This window comes from Argopecten irradians, chromosome 10 (assembly GCF_041381155.1).
Source record: "Argopecten irradians isolate NY chromosome 10, Ai_NY, whole genome shotgun sequence".
NCBI classification, from domain to species: Eukaryota; Metazoa; Mollusca; class Bivalvia; order Pectinida; family Pectinidae; genus Argopecten; species Argopecten irradians.
In genome coordinates, this window is record NC_091143.1 from 21,228,189 (window position 1) to 21,249,690 (window position 21,502).

General features: G+C 34.5%; 2 long non-coding RNA genes across 2 annotated transcripts in view; both read left to right on the forward strand.

Annotated features, from left to right (window-relative positions):
- LOC138333381 (uncharacterized) overlaps positions 1-21,502 on the forward strand; it is a 401,614-nt gene that overhangs the window by 278,794 nt on the left and 101,318 nt on the right. The gene's annotated exons all lie outside the window — the stretch shown is intronic.
- LOC138333375 (uncharacterized) lies at positions 16,671-18,220 on the forward strand. The gene is made up of 2 exons (XR_011209977.1): positions 16,671-17,141; positions 17,979-18,220. It is a non-coding gene; the product is annotated as an uncharacterized lncRNA (long non-coding RNA).

The window sequence follows — 21,502 nt, forward strand, 5'->3', positions numbered from 1 at the left end:
ATTGCTTCATGTACAACATATGCCACTTGATCTATATACTGGCTGTAATAAACATCATTTAACTAAACGCTTACCCTATGGGGCACTGACAGTGGGTATGGGCTGGTATATCTTGGTACAAACAAATGTACACTCTGTATTTCTGCTTTTTCATGGAAGCTAATACTGATGCTGTGCAATAGGTGACATCTGTATCAATCTGTGAACATAAGAACAATAAATTTAATTATGCATCACAGCATGGCAAGAAAAAAAAATCAGGGTTACTGTAATAGTAATAGATTCAAGTGTGCAAAGTTTGAAATTTTACATCACATGTTCTGTTGACAAACCTCACAAAATAGGATAATATTTAAAATTCATCCACTTTAATAGCTAACTTGTTATGGGTAATGTAATTGTGATGAGGGGATATAAACCTACGGTCTACTCTTGTATGTATAATGTGCAGTAGCTGTATTGTACTGTTGGCGTTAACGTGGCTATAATTTAAGTTAATAATTTCGTGAGCAACAAAAAATTACCAGAACACAACCCACCTGTGCCAATTTTATATCTTGCACATCTCCTGCCTGAAAATGGGATACCGCTCTATCAATGGTGCGAAAAGAATTCACGCTCCGTTCATCCTGCCCTTCTCTCAGTGCAGGTCTCCTTCGTTCAATCATGAACTGATAAATATCATTAAATTGGATGTCAGGATGTGTTGTTAATGATAAAACAGAATACTTAATGCCCGCATACGGTGGTAAATTATGGTTTTCAATCACGGGACGATGTGAAGGTATCACATCTAGCGATAGTGGTGGTACTTGCTCTTTTGAAGGTTCGCGCGCCGCCATCTTGATTACTATCAACAAACCTTTTGACACCCCTGGTGGGTAATGCGCATGTACGATATTTATCCCGGAAGGGTCTATTTGATAAACTTTATCGAATTTTGGTTTTCTACGTCTTCTTATACTAATACCGCTTGTTTTTCATCTTGAAAACACATTTTGAACTTCTTCTCAAGTTCTACAGGTACAATTTGTTCTGAAAATTGCCTGAAATGATCATAATATGATCTTGACAAAGCGTTGTTACATCTCTGGTTGATCCCAAATATGATGGTTACCGTGACACCATATCTAATTGATTTCCCATATGACGATTGCCAAGGTAGTCAGATGATAATTAAGCCCCTTGGGCCTCTTGTTAACATTTTTGGGGAAAATTAGAGGTGTAAAAAAGGACCATCCCTTACCTACAGAGCAAGACAGTGGAATTTCTACCCTTGGAGGAGATTCACTCGGGTTTGACAGTCTGGAGGCTCTTCTTCGGGTAGGGATTTCTCCGTCCAACACTCAAGATAGGCAAAGAGCCACGTTTTTACTAATACCTGTCATTTTACTTAACGGAAAAAAATCTATAAAGTACAAATGCATATCCACAACCAAGCCATTAAACCTCGTACTATGAACTACAAATTTTGCGAAGAACATTAATCAGGGGGTCGAACGTGCCTTGATGTACCAAGGTGTTATTTGGTATGCAAAGCAAATATGGTGTCGAAAGCTTCGATTATCAACCGTAATAGGGAAACCACCTATGTCTCTTCTAATCATATTTAGTTCATATTGTTAAATTTATAGCATATCCTTCTTTATAAGGTAAATCCCCATCCACTTGCCGTTCATACGTTTCTGCAGTTGGACTTAAGTGTAAGGTGCAGAGTGTACCAGGTGTCACACAAGAATATTTTATTACAAAAATGTTAGAAGGTGTTAAACGTTTGAAACACCATTCTGATTTCCGCCTCGCAATCACCACCAAACTTTTAGAACGTATAATTAGGATCCTGCAAGTCATTTGCTCTAGTACATAATAAGCCAGCCTGTTTTCAGCTGCTATGTTTTAGCATTTTAAGCTTTTCTTCGTGTCGGGGAAATCACAGAAACATATAAAGTATTCAGCATGCCATTCTGGCAGAAGATATCGAATTAACTATTATAGAAATATCCTGTTATTTAAGGTAAAACATTCAAAGACTGACAAGGGGGCAAAGGTAAAACTCTTGAGGTCCCTCCCCAAAGGCATGTTGGCGAGTTTTTAAAAAAATACGTCCTAATTTCGTTGGTCCTTTGTTGTGTCATTTTGGGGTAAGCCCTTAACATGTTTTCAGTTCTGTTCAATTTTAAAGCAGCCATTGGCAGTTTTAGGTTTAGATGATAAAAGATACAAATCCCATTCATTTCGTATTGGGGCTGCCTCTGCTGTAGCAGCAGCTGGAATCCTTGATGCTGAAAGTAGAAGTGCTTGGTGGAGGAAGTCAGAGTCGTTCAAGTCATACACAAGATTAGGGAAACTTTTCGATTAGGGCATGTCTTAATTCTTGATTTAAGATTTCAGGAACTGTCTGGATTTTGGGATCGTCCATTATCAAAAGGGCTTTTCTAGAATCGAGGCGCAGACCGGGAGGAACAAGTTTAGGTCTTGAACGCATTATGTTTCAAATTTGGTGGCAAGAGTTTAGTGGTTTGAAGCTTTTGGAATTGACCAAAAAAACTAACACTTTGCTAAGGGTAAGTCAATCCCCAGATATTTTGGTGTTGCTTTGCACCGGCAACGATATTGGTGTTTTTCTATGGGTGATCTGTATTATCATGCTAGGGATATCAGAATACAAATATAAAGGAGTATCATTCAGGCACATTTAGTAGTTCCAGATTTACCCCGTAGGAAATGGAGGAGTGGTAAAGATCCCGAGGTCATAGAAAGGTGTAGACGTAGGCTTAATAGCCAGTGTTCTAAACTGATTTTACAGCTGGGAGGGTCATATGTTCTGCACCCTGATATATTGCGGAGCACTATGCGCTTGTTCGCTAGGGGGACATAGAATATATTCATTCAATGGGAAGGGGTTTTGTTTTTTCTCAACAGTCTGCGAGAAGTGGGAACGGCATTTAGTCAATTGTTCCTTGTGCACAAGTAAAAAGCATTTAGAATTACTTTAACATTTGGGATTAATTCATTAGATATAAAATGATCTGTTATTTGTATTAATATGTCGAGCATTGTCGTTCGATGATTTGTTCGGTATCATTTGCGGACCCAATGTGTGTGAACAATTGGTTCAATATGATTGATATTGTGTTTTGCTGCATCCCCTACCTTAATTTGTGAAAGATGTCCATCAGATGCAAATCATATTTGCTTCTGATGTCCATTTTGGCGATGTGCATCAAAAATCTTTGGCATTGATAAGAATAATTATGCACTCGGCCGTCTTTCTCGGGGTCAGGTGTAAAAGATTTCATTAAGTAAGTAAAATTGACATTTTAATTTACAATACTGAAAGATATTTGAAAAAAAGTGAATTTGGTTTATTGAATTTACTGGTCTAATGATATTTGTGTGTTTTGTGTTGATATGGAGATATTGGCTCCATTTATAATTCAAATGGTTACCAAACAATTTATAAAGTCGTGTCCAGTTTCGCCAAATTAATAAACCAGGTAAATATACATTTGAATTGTTGTGTTCTTTATATCATAATCCTGTCTATTGCTGTTCAATAGACGGTGTTATTTTACTTTAGTGTACGCGATAACATAATATATAATATATAGACAGCCAGAAGATATCAAGAATTGTCTACGCTATAACAACGGCCGATTACGCAATCATGTGTAGAGTGTGAAATAATGAAATACAAGCGAATTGTTATAAAATACAGTAGGTTTATTATCTTTTTATTTATTTATCTATGTATCTATTAACTACGTGGCTTCAGGTAGAATGATAGACTGTATCAATTAGTTTTTAGAGGCACACAGGCTGTCACAACATGCTATATATTTAATTGAATGATACAAATGGACTCCCTGGAGATAATTTATAAGGTATACCTCAAACATTTTTAACGACTGAAAGTAAGTTGGTGAATATTTCAGTTTGATGGGAAAGAACTATCAAACACTACAATTTATTACCAGTGCTCTCGTCACTACAAATTGATTAAAGGTGCTGTTACATGAATGCTCTAAAACCACCCACGAATGAAATCGATCCTTTTTTACCTCATGCTCGGTAAAACAACTTATAGTACATATGAAACCCTTGTTCTATTCTGGACATGCCAGAAGTCGTAAATACTCACAAGCACACTTTATAATGCTTTATAAGCTCGAACTGTTATTTGTTTGTAAGGAAGATCATAGCATGCTACAATTATATATCGGGCAACGTAATCGGATATCGATTGTATGAATCTTTTCGTTAGTTTCTGTGAAATTTGACGTCAAACATTGAAAATGATATTTCTCATAAAGTTGAATGCATGTTTAAACGGCATTTTACCTGATTCAAACCCCGAGAACTATATAATTTTGTTGATAATAATACCTCGATGCATTTGTGGAATTCATGAAAAATATTACGCTTCATTACTGGATATGCCTCGTTTTTACAGCTTCTATTATATTAGTCAACCCCCATAAATAGTCATACAGGTCAAAGAATGAAACATTGTATGCTAGTGAAAATATATGTCGCCCGGAAAGAAATACACTGAAATAGTATAGGACACAAGATTGGACGAATTCGCCTTTAAGCAAACTATTTGTTTCAATATTTGGCAAGAAAATGTTGGTCCCTTTATATTACAGGAAACACATTGTGTTGTTATGTACGATAAGGACCAGTTGTATCACCCGTGTTTTTAACTTACACTTTTTGTACTTTACGTTGTGGCACAGTGGTTTTTTTTTTCATTTTTTCCACATACATTTTTCAACATTGAATTATTGCTCTTATCCAGTGATTCGGCACGACCTTCTTTTTCTGGTATAGTCAAACATGATTTTAAAACATAAACATCGATAGTACTCGCATATTGTCGTGTCGGCTTTTCCGCTTAATTATAAAAAATGATATTTTGAATTTGATGAACTCAATTTTTTGTTTTCTACGTAGTCTTGAACTAATCACGTTTGTTTTTCATCTTGAAAACACATTTTGAACTTCTCCCAAATAGAAGATGGCGACCGTGACACCATATCTAATTAATTTCCTACATTACTATCAACAAGTTTGTCAGATGACCATTAAGCCCCTTGAGCATCTTGTTAACATTTGTGTGGGAAATTACACGTGTCAAAAAAAACTATCCCTTACCTATAGGACAGTGAAATTTCTACCCTCGGAGGAGATTCATTCGGGTTAGACAGTCTGGAAGCTCTTCCTCGGGTAGGAATTTCTCCGTCCTACACTCAAGATAGGCAAAGAGCCTTTTACTCTCGAAGTGATACATGTGAAACTGTGATAACCCTCGAGCTTAAGGTCACGTTTTTACTAATATCTGTAATTTCGCTTAACGGAAAAAATCCATAAAGTACCACGGCATATCCACAACCAAGCCATTTAACCTCGTACTATGAACTACAATTTATGCGAAGAACATTAATTAGGGGGTCGAACGTGTCCTGGTATACGAAAGTGTTATTTGATATGCAAAGCAAATATGGCGTCGATAGCCTAGCTTAGAGTATCAACCGTAGTAGGGAAATCACTGTCTCTTCTAAAAAAAAACTAAAAAAACAAAACGAAAAGCAAAAAACCTTGGCACGAAACGGGGCTTTGTTTCACTAAATATGACATTGCATTGACAATGGAAATGACAATAATTGTAAGAATCCTGTAAAATAACCTATCATTCAATGTTTAACTTGTTGCCACCCAGAGAAATCGCTGAATTAACAGCATCGATCATTTAAGTTTAGTGTACGCGATAATAACATACATGTAATATATAATAAGGGCGCAGCCCTTCGTGTTCGAGCGAATCACTTCTAAGGTAACACATACACGAAAATATTAAAAAAAACACCACAATCTTCAAAATTCAATCCTACACACTGACAGCTTCAGTTTGCGGCTGCCATGAATGGACAAAGAGAAATCCGAATCTTTGAGTTCATTTCTTTGAGTTTATGCTAGACAATTATAACATCATATACTTCTATAGTTTAAAGTGCGTTATTTCTAAATTATGTCTTCTACATGAAATACAAAATAAAATAAACAAGTAGAGCTTCGCTCTTCCTATGCCGTGCATGATTCATATTAAAACATCTGGCTGCGCCCTTTAAGGCCTTGCCTTCATTTATATTATATAAACAGCCAGAAATTATTAAGCAATGTCTACGCTATAACATTAGTCGGTTATGCAACCCTGTGTGCAGATTATGTTGATGATAAGTGGCAATTGGTTAACACGTGAGTGATAACCAATTAGTAATGAATGTGACATAAGCTGTCAACATTTCGATGTTGACCAGTCAACATTGCGTGATCGTAAAAGGGCGACTAAATTTAGGATCTTATCTTTTCTCTTCTTCCTAACTGACTTTATCTTTCCTTATGCCTCCTTTGGCACCGCCTCACTTTTGGCCTTGAGTTGAGCGTTCGCCCCTGTTTGGAAGGCTCTGGGTTCTGTCCCCTGGCCGAGACACACCAACGTCTATAAAAGTGGTAGTTTCTGCTTTTGTTTAGCGCTCAGCATACTTGGAGTGGGACGACTGGTTCACCCGTTGTCAGTATAATGTGACCGGGTGGGATGTAATGCTTGGTGTCTTCAGTGGCATGCATCAGTGATATAGCGCTATAAAAAGGGCAACAGTTCCACTATACAAGAAGACACAATATGAATATTCCACAGTCTCTTAACACACGCATCTCGCACAACATACACGCAACGCACCGCATACATGGGAGGCCGTCCTTACATGACCATAGCTGTTAATAGGACTTTAATGAATCAAACAAACAAACAAATCAACATTTCTTTTGCGGACATTTTTTCATCTCATTTCACAATATAAGAGCTTAGAGAGTACTAAGTAAAGGTATATCAATTGTGATCATCATCATCATAACTGATTGCTAAAATACAATTCAATTTGATTAACATAAGTAAATCAGCCGATTAAAATATGTATGTCGGCAAGTAAACAAAATATTGATTTGACTTTTACTTTCATAATATGAAACCGAAATTTGCTGTATTCCTTTTTCATTTGGATACAGTTGTGTGACCGCACAACGTTACACGATGTGTGGTGTGCGCACGCTGTATGCGTTATGTGCGGTCTGGGTGGTAGGAACGTTAACGGTGTCTGATAGTTATCGTGGTTGATATAAATTTAGAAATTCAATTTTATTGAGGAAACAAGCGAAACGATAATGTTTTTATTTTTTTTTATTTTTACTGCATTGAAGACATGGTAAATCTAAATGTGTTATATAAATAATATCCATTAAATAATAGATATGTATTTTCTTTTGTTTTGTTTACTTGACAATTAACGTACTTGTGGCTGCTAAACAGTCTACTTTACCGGTTAATTAGACCTTTACAGTGTTGATTTTAAACATCTTCAAACTTTGTTTTGCTTTCTGTCGTTAACTTAAAAATATTTCAGCTTTAAATTTTGATTGTATATAAATAACTAAAACATAAATATTTTAAAGCAAGACAGCTTTATGCATTAAAACTATTATCATGTGGTCTCATTAAGAATTTACATTTATATTATTCAAACTTAACGCAAAATCGATTGAAAAAGATACATGTACAGTGACTGTATATGTTCATATGCATGTAGCTACATTTATTCTAGCTAGATTATAGGTTTTACCAGAAATTTATACAGTATATTATCTAATCATCTGGTTTTACATACGTTCATCCAGGTATTCACATCCTTCTCTATACTAGATGTTTTGGACTAGTATATATGTATACCTGAGCCAGGACATAATTTAGATTAAAGGTAAAACAATTCATGGCAGGAGGGCTAGGGCAGAATAAGTGTCAGAGCGGCGAAATACACATACAATAGCTAGCTAGCTATATATATACTGTAGGTAGGTTTTGGATGGGGCTGGGATATAAGGGAGTCCATTGAGTTTTGTCTCGAAGCATGTTTGAAATACACATGTACATCAAAACAAAACATGTTCAAGGTGTGTAGCGGTAATAAACAACAAAATGAAACGCTGGTCGGGGCTACAATCGGGGGACTGCCCTATGTAAGGAATGTTTGGAAAATTTTATACTTACATCAGTATGTGTGTACGGTCACTCGTCGCACCTAAATTCACAGACCATCTGATTGTCGCACCTAAATTCACAGACCATCTGATTGTCGAGAACAATTCTGGGGGCGTCTAAACGATCAAAATATAAACAGGTGATGTACATAAACAGGTGATGTACAGGTTTTCAGATCTGATTAAGATACAGATTCTTATAACCACTCCGTTCAATCGTTGTGATAATAAGGATCTGTACTTTTAATCAGATTGTGATCAAATTAAAAAAAACATATTTTGAAAATAATTGAAAGTTGTCATTGTTATATTTCAAATCAAACTGTAGCTACAAAATTTAATTATCGGAGCTATATCTACGGTCTTCCTGAATACCGTTGCTTAGCAACCAACATCGTTTTAAATTTGATCACGGACATGAAAAAATAGACTTATTTTTTATAATATATAGATTGCACAGTGTTTTGATTGCGTTAAAGGTGGTATGAACGCAATGGAATACATACATATTCTACGTTCTACATATGCCTGTATCCCATTGCGTTAATACCACCTTTAACGTAATCAAATCACTGTTTAATCTCTATTTAAATATAAATAACAGTTTTGAGAAATTGATGGATTTGGGACCAATAAAGGCACAAACCATACATATTCCGTTATGAAAATTAAGTCAATGTTTAAATATATCGATTTAATTTGATAAAAAAGCCATGCGTTCTTGAACCATACATACGTTATTGTTTAGGTGAACTAAGGTAAGACAACAAGGCAACAAACACTTTCGTCTGACATGGTTATTCATAAAACATAATACGGTCAGCCGGGTTTGAAAACAATTAAGATATTACTGTCATCTCGGCGGCAATATTTTCCTAGCGCTCCATACCTTAAAACGTATTGTTTTCACAAATCTCCAAACTGATGTTTAAGTTATACTTGTATGCGCCGTATTTTCCATAGACACGAATCAAGATGAGCTGTTAATATGTTATTCACCAACAGACGTTACAAACATAAGGAGAATTACAATACATTGGTTTTAATTTTGTACCAGTACAAATAAGAGCTGAAAATGACTTTGTTGCATTAATGCCAAACATTCATTACATTAACATCCTCAATGCAGTGAAATGAGTTCATACAGTCAGACCATGAAGACAAAATGTTGTCTTAAATTTCATTTTACCTTTAATTGAAAAGTGATTAATGAAAGTATCTTTCCATCTAAACATACACAAAGCATACAAATACAATAATTTTATAGTGCATAACGTCTGTACTCTAATTAACGTTCATAAGGCATCATATATGTCTATTTGAATCATGTTCACGGCTTTATTCATTACACCGTATGGTTTTAAATAATTAACTGGAGGAAAGGTAGCATTTCGAAATTTTTGCCTTGTTACGGCAGATATAACTTTAAGATCCAGCAGGTACCAATGAAACTTGTTATTTATTAATAGAAAAAATAGACGAAGCGAAGCGATTATCTTTCTCATCCATGTTTGATGACCATAAAGTGTGATCACAGTATTGATCGGGATACTACAAACGGTTTGGTAAATCCCCACAGAACAAAGAGATGGTCGTGCTGTCTATGTGAAAACCAGTGAATTCTTTTATGATATAATACTTTTTTAACCTTTGTTTAATCTTATTTCAGTGATGTTTTCATTTTTAACCTACATGTTACCTATTTGTATCCGGTTTTCAAATAATACATTTTTAGTACATTGATTTTTAATAATTAATGTTTAACTCTAGGGTTACCGAGTGTTTATTTGGATTCATATGTTTTCGCTGATTAACCGTATTCACTTGTTGACTGAACTAGCTACGTGGCGTTTATACCGTGCAGTTGCAGCAGATCAAATGAAAACAAAACTTATCAGTACTGTCATTTGAATTCGTTGCTACAGTAATATTTTCTGTGACAGCTTTTGTTGGAAATGACGTGTATGCTGGATAAAAGTACTGTGAATACGAAATATAATGAATTCTGATTTATTCAAAACTACTGATATTTATTTTATACGAGGAGTGTTCCAAAAGTAATGACACTTCCATTTTCTCAAAACCTGTGAGTGTTTTGATCATTTAATTTTCACTGCTCTTCAAAACACTCACCAAAAGCCTGAATACACCTTTTTGGACGGTCAAACAAATTTTGATTCATGGTTTTCAATGGGCACACCCACAGGAAACTGATAAACAGCAGACACAAAGGCAGTCTCTTTCCTGACAGTTGAGATCTTAGTTTTGGAAACAGAGAGCAACCATAGGGTCCAAATCGGGCGAATAAGGAGGACAGTAAACTGTTTCCTACTCTAAAACCTCGGTCATACGGCGTACCTTATGGGCAGGGGCATTATCATGCAAAAGCCTGGGATGCTTGAGTCCTGTTTTGGGACGGCGACTCTTGAAGTAAGCCTTCCTTTTTCAACATAACATTTTTGAAGAATGTTGATGTAACCGTTCTGCCCTTTGTTGCAGGTATTTATAGAATTGGACCCGAAAAAAATATCGCAGAAAATATCAACAAGACTTTCTTGATCGCACGTTGTCGATTGAAAATTCTTGAACGTCTTGCATTTTTGGGTGCCCATATTTTGTTGGAATATTTCCGTTTTGGTTCGAAATAGTAAACCCATATCTCATCACCAGTAAGTAAATTGTGCTAGTTTGGCGTTTGTGTTATATTTTGGATACATTTTGCAGAAGTTATTTGCGTTTGCGACAGGGAATCTCTTCTATTCATCAAGTTTGCCCATCGTACTAAATCTCTCGTAGTGTATCGCTATTTTTTGTCAGTGTATTACTGATTTTTTTCCGATGGGTTTCTTTGTTGTATGTGTTGTAGGAAATCTTGGACGAGCAGTATCTCTAAGCTGCTGATGTCCAGTCTTAATGGGTTTTTAATTTTTTTTTCACGTGCAATATACAACATAATAACTAAAAACTTTCATTCTTATTCACATTCAATATCACTATCACACTCAATCTCAAACATCTTACTCATATCACCATTATCATCATCATCATCATCATCATCATCAATCATCACTATCATCACAACCAACATTATTCGATGATTTTCATCATCATCATCATCATCATCACAATCATAATCTATATCATCATCAATATCATCATCACCACCATAGCTGTTAATAGGACGTTAATTGAATCAAACAAAAAACATCATCACCACCATCAACATAATCATACATTCTCTCTCATAATATCTTTCACTGATGAAGACGGTTATTATTAAGGAGATAACAGTAAATTAGATGTAAATTAAGCCGTTTGGTATATATATATATATTGATAGAAGTATATTGCACTTATAAGTACAGCAGAAAAGAAAGGAAATTATAACAAGGGTGTACGAAAAAATATTTAGAAAGGATGAAGGTAGGCTAACAGAAGTGTGGTATTCGGCCTTGTCAAAAACATCTTAAATACTTACATAACATATATCTTTAAAAAAAATCATAATAAATCAGCAGAATATATAGTTAAGAAACACTGTAACAAACGTTAAGGATGTACTCCTCAGCGAAGTCAAAATTTTCTTGCATTAAACTTTTTTCTCATATAGATTTTTGGAAATAGGAGTTCATGCCATGAAAGAAAATGGAAGAAAAACATATGTCCGTGTGCTCGTTTTTGAGCTATTGTCACTCATAGAAACCTAGTTGACAAAATATTTGATTTTATGAGAATTTTGCCGTTTTGACCATATACACAGGATATTAAATCCATAATTTCCTAACGAGGTGTTTGATATGTATGAATGTTTGAAGAATTTATTGCCAGGTGGTCTTCTTTAACAATATACCCGTTTTGATTAATAAGACTCATATTTTTTCTCAGAATAACAACATATGCTACCCTTCCTCCTTAGTTTTGAGCTTCAAAATGCACCATTTTCAGTCATTTTTGCCAAATATAACCGTTTTCAGAAAAAAATCTATTATTTATATAAAATTATTGTTAATATTTTGCATATCAATAGGGAAAGGGTTGGTCTTTTTAAATCAGGCAGAAAAATGGGGGTCCGTGTGCTTACTTTTTTGGCCCATTTGAAAGTTGTATGGTCTATCACTTTCGCTTTTTTTGTCCTAGTGAAAACTGTTTAAGTGTTATACATATTTTTCTCCGTCTGTCTGAGTTTTAAACTTTCTAATTTTACCCCTTTTTATAAAGTTGCAGCACTAGAGGTATTCTTAATCATAAAAGTAAAAAAATCATTTTAACGTGTACACGTGAAAAATTGGCTCTAGGTGCCGAATTATTCCGAACTCTTCCGAACATCCTCGCGACAATATCGAAGTAACACGAGAGTTGTGAAACCAAGAGAGCATGTCAACATTTTTTTATAAACAAAACATGTGGTCGACCTCAGCAGACTGGATCTACAAAGAAAATAATGCTCGCACATTACAATATTTGATACACACAATATTTTACGGCAATGTGTAATGTTGATGTTTCAAATACTCATTCTATGGACATATACCAGCATGATTTGCTCATATTAGCCAGAAGGAAAACGTTAACAAACACATGTGCGCTTACGCTAGTTACCTGGCTCAGGACGTGCAGGTCGTGTCGAACTTCACTCACGTGATACGCTTCGGAATCCGACAAAATCCGAAGTCAATGAACATGGCGGTGATTGAAGGCGTTTATTCAAAACCAGGAATATATGATCCATTAATTTGGCTCTCTTATAGCCCAACATATGCTTTTGGGGGGCTAAATCATCAAGTTACATGTCAATGTTCAAATATCAAATGTTTAAGTGACATATCGTTGCAGTGAAATTAGTAGCAATACAACTTTGAATATTTGTTATTTTTCAATATATTAGAGTAAAATATAAAAGTGCTCAAATTACCATTAAATGTAAAAATAAAATGACAAAAGTGTATCATTTCACACGCTAATGCTCATTATTTAAATACCACGAACCTAGTAAAGATTTTCAGCAAAAATTAGCTCGATACAGCTAAGAATGCTGGATAGTGATGATTTGAATAAAAATAATTTCAGTAAAAAATGGTAAAACCATGGCTATATTCAAAGCGAAAAAAGACACTATTTCAAAATGGCCGCCAAATGGGCCATTTCTTAAAATCCCCATATAAATATATCTACTCAAAATAGAAATGTAATTTTTTGACAACATATGCAACTGGCAACTTGTTACAGATATTGATAGATTGTATTTAACAATCTCATAACTTCTTTGATCTATGTCAAAACGAGACTTCAACGGGACTGAAACCTCAAAAGAATACATCCGTAAGAGAAACCAATAAGTTTCTCCACGTAAATTTTTTCCTCTTTGCCTGTTCTAATAGAAATATATTTTGAAAACTATAATGGTATTTTATTGTATTAATTAAAGAATGTAATGTTTTGAATTATGAAAGCATCTCATCCTATAAATATATGTTGTTTAATAATGATAATAATTATTTCATTTCAACCCTATTTATATGTGAATGATTATCAGAGATCAATACAAATAGAAATGACTTTTTATTTGCAGCAAATGGAATTAACAAAGCCTGTAAGAAGGTTTCAAATCTTTGTAGTACGAACTGTACCTCAATACATTCCCATAAAATATGTATAATAGTTTCTCTTTCAGAATTACACAGTATACAGAGAGGGAGGTAACCAGGCCGTTTTTGAATAAAAAATAATTTGTTGTACCACTTGGAACTGTAATCACTGAAGTTTTGTTTTTTATGACCTGGTAAAGCCATTTTATATATATTTGTCAAATCAGTATCATTTAAATCATCAAATATCAAGTTCCATTTTCATTTATTAGATGGTGTTATGTTATTTTTCATAAGCTTTTTGTAAAATATCTGAAGGGTCAGGATGACCTATTGTCATCATGCACCGTCCGTCGTCGTGCGCCGTGTGTAAACTTTTCATTCAAACAACTTCTTCTCAATAACCGAAAGGCCCAGGGTACTGATATTTGGCCTGTAACATGCTGGGATGAAGGGCTACCATGTTTGTTCAAATGAATTACCTTGATCTTCATTCAAGGTTACAGCGGTCAGAAAGGCTAAAATCTTTAAACAACTTCTTCTCAAGAACTTTGAGGCCAAGGATACCCATATTGGGCCTGTAGCATGCTGGGATGAAGGACTACCAAGTTTGTTCAAATGAATGACCTTGACCTTCATTCAATTAAAAAATGCAAGGTCACAGGAGTCAAAAAGGCTAAAATCTTTAAACGACTTCTTCCCAAGAACCAGAAGACCCAGGGTATTGAAATTGGGCCTATATCATGCTTGGATGAAGGGCTACCGAGTTTGTTCAACTGAATGACCTTGACCTTCATTAAGGTCACAGGGGTCAAATAGGCTCAAATTCTTTAAACAACTTCTTGTGAATAATTAAGAGGCCTAGAGACCTGATATTGGGCCCGTTGCATGCTGGGATAAAGAGCTGTGTAGTTTGTTCAAATGGATGACCTTGATCTTCATTCAAGGTTACAGGAGTCAGAAAGGCTAAAATCTTTAAACGACTTCTTCTTAAGAACTGTGAGGCCAAGGATACCCATATTGGGCCTGCAGTATGCTGGGATGAAGGACTACCAAGTTTTTTTCCTATGAATGACCTGACCTTCAATCAATTAAAAAATGCAAGGTCACAGGAGTCAAAAAGGCTAAAATATTAAAACGACTTCTGCCCAGGGTACTGATATAAGGCCTATAGCATGCTGGGATGAAATGCTACCAAGTGAGTTCAAATGAATAACCTTGATCTTCATTTAAGGTCACAGGGGTCAAATAGGTTAAAATCTTGAAACAACTTCTTGAGAATAACTTGGAGGCCTAGAAACCCAATATTGGGCCTGTTACATGCTTGGATGTAGAGCTACCAAGTTCATTTAAATGAATGACCATCCAAGGTCACTGGGGTCAAATAGGCTAAAATTTTGAAATAAGGTTTGTTGAAATAACTAAGAGGCCTAGAGACCTGATATTGGGCCTATGGCATGCTGGGATGAAGGGCTACCATTTTTGTATTTTTGAAAAAAATTACCTTGATCTTCATTCACAGGGGTCAATTAGGCTAAAATCTTTAAACGACTATGTTGTATTATGCCAAGAGTCAGATGACCGTTGAGGCCCACGGGCCTCTTGTTATAAAAAAGTAGTTTTCCCCAAATGCATATCTTTATTATACCAAAGTGGTATTTCCCAAACTGAGTCGGTGTTCTCATTGGTTTGGAATAGTTTCCTAATCCAATTCAATTTTGGCGAGCAAATAAAAGTATCAATATTTATCATTTTCAAGTCTCCATTCATGTAATCTTAAACCACAACATCTCTCTTGATTTTATCTTACCTACCATTCAATAAGAAATGAAACAGAATAGAGTGAAGATTCTTCAAAAATATTCGTTGGATTTGGAAGCGAAATAAGAAGATGATTAAGTTGTAATACAAGCAATGACTTATTATATGGATTCTGCCTATTTGAGTCAAAGACCTTCTACTCGAATAAGTTTTAATCAGAGACTTAAGTTTAGTTATTTTTTGTCAAAGTTCAAGTTTGGAATTTCATGGAGGTTCACGCTGAACTCAATTCCTAACAAAGTGAATTTGTTTCTACCCCGCTGTAAGTTTAAATGTGGTAAAAAAGAGTGGTTTCTATACTTTTTACGACCTATCCAAACTACTTTATTTTTTTCTATGTTGATTTTCAAACCTGAATTTATTCAGAATTCGTCCAACTCATTAATAGCCTCAGCTCAGTTTCAGATCCATTAAATATAAGTGATGTGTCGTCTGCGTACTGTGATACTAATATTGGACAATTATCAATATCAATACATGTAATGTTATCATTATTTCTTAAAAAATCAATTTTGCTTGTTACGAGCATTTTCATTGGCTTAGAAATTTACTTTATCCGCCCATAAAGGGAAAAAATGGCGTCGCCGTTTGTAACGTTGATTCTGATTGGCTGATATGACGGCGTAATGATTTCATAGACAAAAGAGTCCCAAAATGAATTTTGAATATTTAAGAGATTGCCTTTAGTAAATTGAATTATAAGGATTAATTTGAATATCTTTTTGATGTTATGAAGATATAACACTAAATTCTGAGTGTACTCTCATCATAACCCGCTTCGCGGTTTATTTAGAGTACACTTAGATATTTATGTTATATCTCCAAAACATAAAAATGTATTCAAGTTAATCCTTAAATATAATGGCCAAAAATTATGCGCAAAGTATAGTTTATACAAGTAAGGAGCGATTGGATCTCCTTGACGACAGCCTCATTTAATATTAAGAGAAGACAAAATACCACCTTGATTAACTACTGAGAAAGCATTTCTATGTAGAGTTTTTACCCAAGACAAAATACTGTTACCAAAACCAAAAAAAACCTTTTTCAATAAAATCCCATGATACAGAATCGAAAGCTTTTTCAAAGTCTATCATTTATAACATCCCAGGAATATAATAATATGGGCCTCCATTTTTTTATAAAACGTTTCGGTTTGTTAGCGTTAAAGCGAATAGTCGGGCAAGTGACTGTAAAATCGGTAAAAATGGTATTAATATATCCGGTATAATTTCTTATGAATTAGAAAAATAAAACTTTCCGTCAAAATCGCTGTACATGCGAAGAAAATAATGATATCTATGGGAATCCTAAAAGTCCTCCCGACCGGCTATGAGTGCAGTTCAACCTTAACGCATGCGCAACACCCACCACTCTCCGTAGTAAACAAAACATGGCTACCGTAGTTTTGAACCAAAATGTTTCCGCCAAAACAACCAACTGACTCACCTAAAATGCGAAAGGAAAGGCAATGGAGCAGCGACAATCCCAACAACTGACTCGGTAAACATTACAACGCATGGACAGTGTTAATACAACTTGTTATAGTGAAGAGAACAGTTCAAACGAGCACGCGGCTCCGGACCGCTACTGTACGTACCTAGGCCTACTACCCGGTACTCCCTGCTCAGCTGATAGTGAGTGAGTCTTCGTATTTTGATCATTATGTAAATAGTCCCTAGCAGTATTTTTTTCATAAATGAGTGGTCACATATGGTCACATGTTTCATACCTGTTCCCCAATCGCGTAAAACGTAACCCAGGGGTAAATAGCGGTTCTTTAGTGGGGCCTCTTTAGGGGTAATGAATGCCCTGTATATTTATAAAATGTACCGTTGTAATGCATGTACAGTTAGAATGTAACCGCTAGTGCATTATCAAGCTAAGATTTGTTTCAATTAATCTATAATATTATGCTACCGGTCAATTCATACAGTTCTGATGTATATATTTATAGATTTTTAATTTGTAAATTTTTGTTCTGTACATGTTCTGGTAGTGTTATACACATACATTGTATATAGGATTTACATTGTAGGTTAATTGGTAAAATTGTATTGTATATGTTCTGATATACACATATACATATGTACATGTAGATTTTAGCTTGTTCTTTAGATATATTTGGAGGACACATACAGTATTATTTCTGGTCATAATAATAAATAGTGTTTGTACATGTGTATATGACAAACTTTACAGAGTTGAAATGTACTGCAGCCATGTATCATTTATAATTATTCTGAATTTTTGTTGGAACTATAGATAATGAATTTTGTATCTTTTTTGAAACAATATTTGATTCTATCAAATGCATCAGTGACACATTCACAACTTATAAAATGTTTTCTCTAAAATAAAAAAACCCTGTAGAATGAACCTACATTTATTCATTTAGACCTATATATATTTGAAATTGATCATTTCAATTTTTGTCACATTCAACAGATATAAAAAATTGTTGGTTCTTTTTTTCAGGCACCATGCATGCATAGTGACATGAATACAGAAAGTTCATCCCTTGGACCTGTATACAAGTGTATGTATACATATACATACAATTAGCATCATATGAAGACTGAAGAATGTTGATTTGAGTGCTCTTGAAAGTAAACTTTTCCAATATGGACCTAGAAGATCATGAACAGAACATTTAAACAGTATTAATTTATTAAATGTTCCTTTCAACTGTAATCATTAAATAAAATTATGATGCAATACTTTTTCATTGTTTAACTTTGTAGAAATATTTGTTTATATTAGTCCTCTAGATCCAGTGATTATAATTCTTGCATCCATATGCCTGCCCATTTGTTTGTCAGGGCTTGTGAGATAGCTTTTCAATTACTTTTAAAATATAAGGATTTTTTTTTACATATAGCAATATAGATACCATTTGTCTTAGGATTTCTAAATTCTACTTTACAAGAGAGTAGACTCAACATATAAATAAAACCATAAAACTAGCAAGTTATCTGAAATGTTAAAAATCTTTTTGTCTGAACCAAATTTCACATTTATTGTCTATGTGTAACTTGTACATAGACCATTTATGTATTAATACTGTAGTAACAGTGATTACAAACACATAGACTAAAATGTAGTATGTAGTACTACATTTTTTTGTATGTACACCTGTCTTTGATTTGAGTTCTAAACAAAAAAGTGGTACCTATTGGGAAGTTGTGACTTGGACGAAGGGTGAAATACAGAAGAAATAGCTACACATGGAAAAAAGAAAGATATACAGTACCATATGGATTCAAAGTTGCTTCAAAATCAATGAGACTAAATAACCAAAAAAAAGCCATGTAAACCCCAAATATGCAATGACCAGATCAATGATAAAGCACCCTTCCACTTCCAGTTATCTGTAGCTATTCTATATTTCAACCCTCCACTCAAGTTACAACTTCCCAACCTCATGATTCTTCTGTCTTTTAGCCCCCCACCCCCCAACACACACATACCTGATTGATTGTCATGTTATTTCAGGTTCCTATTCAGGTATTATTCCTAAAAACCAAAAAGGGTATACACACTGTGTACTCTCAAAGGAGGGGAACCACTTCATTCAAAAATGGAATTTACAATTTCATCTTAATTTTGAAATTTTCAATTTAATTATTAATTACTGGACTATTAAAACAGTATAGAACCCCTCGGCTACAGACAAAGTACTGTGGTTCACATTTCTCTTAATTAATTACTTTTCTTCAACTCAATCATCTTTTTCTCCAGAGCACAAAAACGAACAGGAAACAACAGAAAAGGAAAGTAACATACATGTAGGCCTATATGTTTTCTGGAAATATATATGATGTGTTAATTCTCACAGCATAGGCCTACATGAATGTAAAGAATTAAATATTATCAATGTTTGAGAGAATTTCCTAGTTGTAATTCTATAGCAGCTACATGGAATGTACGTTTACATGTACATATATACATTGTACGATACATATACATCATAAAAGTTTCTTTCCTTCCAGCTGGACATTCATGTCATCTCTCTCCAGAACTCAAATATTGTTTACAAAAAAAAAAAAACCAGAGACATAGATAATTTAATTAAATCTCTCCAAAAAACTACACATTGAACACATATATTGTACTTGTAAAATATCTATGTATGAGCTAATTTATTTTCACATCTTTGACAGCTACATGCATGGACGTTCTATGGAACGTTTTCGTGTGGTTTTAAATGGGAAATTATGTTACGATTATTTGTATTTAACCTTCATGATTCGGTTGATGTAAAATACGACGAATGCGATGCTGCAATAATTGCCCCTTGCCGGGGCCCCATCTCTGCATCGGCCGAATATTTGTGTCGATTTCCATGTACAAGATGCTTTTATCGAAAAATGATTACAAAGCATTGTCATTAATGTAAGAATACTTCATTTGCATCAAATGTATCATCTCAAAACAACAATTTGCATACCGCATTAGTGGTTTATCACACGAAACGAAACCGACACGACTGAGAAACACATGTCCATGTTGACATTTCCACGCAGCCTCGTTTTCAAAGAGTTTGGCGAATTTATATTTAGAACTGTGCTAAATTTACACGGGGCTTCCCCAAAATTTCAATGGTCAAAACTGGACACCGTAAGCAGAACTTGACCATCATTATGGTATACAATGACTTTTGGAAGGCCAAAGAACGCATTTAGACTGGTTTCCTTTGCCCGACTATTCACTTTAAGAATACATCTAATAACTCCTTGTCTTTGAGTTTTAGACAATTCTCCTATTCTATACCCATAATTAATTTACCTGACAACAAAATTACCTATCTGCCTCCAAAAACATTTTAAAGAATTCAGATGTGAATCCATCAGACCCTGGACTTTTGTTATTCTTTATGTGTTTTAAAGTTTCACCTGCTTCTTTAAAAGTTATCTCCCACTCTAAACTATTTGATTCAAGTTGAGATAATTTTGGTACTTCGCAATTTTGGAGAAAAAGTTCTAAATTTATATTTTCCTGTGAATCACAAAGTAGATTTTATAATGTCCTTTAAAAACTACTTACTTCTTCTAAAGTTATCCTGTTTTGTTATAACACCATTATATGTTGACAACTTAGATATAATTTTGGACATAAACTTTCTGTTCTCTAGGCTAAGAAATAGTCATTCGCAAGCCTTCTATCTCAACATCTAGAGCTAAAAAATGCCTGTTGTATCCTTCTTTTCCCTATTTACTTTAAATTCAAAATTGTTATTTAAAAATATATCAACCCATCTGGCATTTGACCTGTAGTAATTGAAATAGGACTCATATCCCCACTCATTTCTAATTAGCTCTTCATTTTCTGGAGTAAAGTGGGTATCTTGAAAACAAGAAATACTCTAATGCTTATCTCTAAGACACATAAAAACATCTCTAAGTTTAAGTTTATCAGAAAGCCCTTGACACTTGGCCGAAGCAACAGTCAAACCAGTTTCCACCATGAAATATATGGTAAATCATGTTATCTGTAGCTTAACTCCCAAAGACAGATATATAGAAAGAAAAAGAGAAGATAAAAATCATCCAAGGTCTGGGTTCTTGCCTACTACCCACCTACTTACTAAGGAATTATATGCTAGAATAGACATATATGTAAATATATAAATGTCGGTATCATAATAATTTCCCACGCATTAGTCTGATACATACAATCGCACAACATCTAGGACCAGCTTCATTAGCCGGAAATGAAGACTAGACATTAAACGAAAATGCACTATCGGATAAACTCAAACCGTATCGGGAGACAGTCTTAAATTTACCTACCCACCTACAAATAGACTTATGATACGTTATACCTTCACTATAAATGTCACACACTAACGTGGATTTCTGTTGATTTTACGCTGATTTGCGACCTACCCTATATGTATGCCTTAATTTCAATCGCATATCAAAGCTTTGCTCTCATTCATATTGCGTATAGTGAAATGAATGCGTTATAAAGCAATGTGTATTGTAACAAGGTCAGTCAGG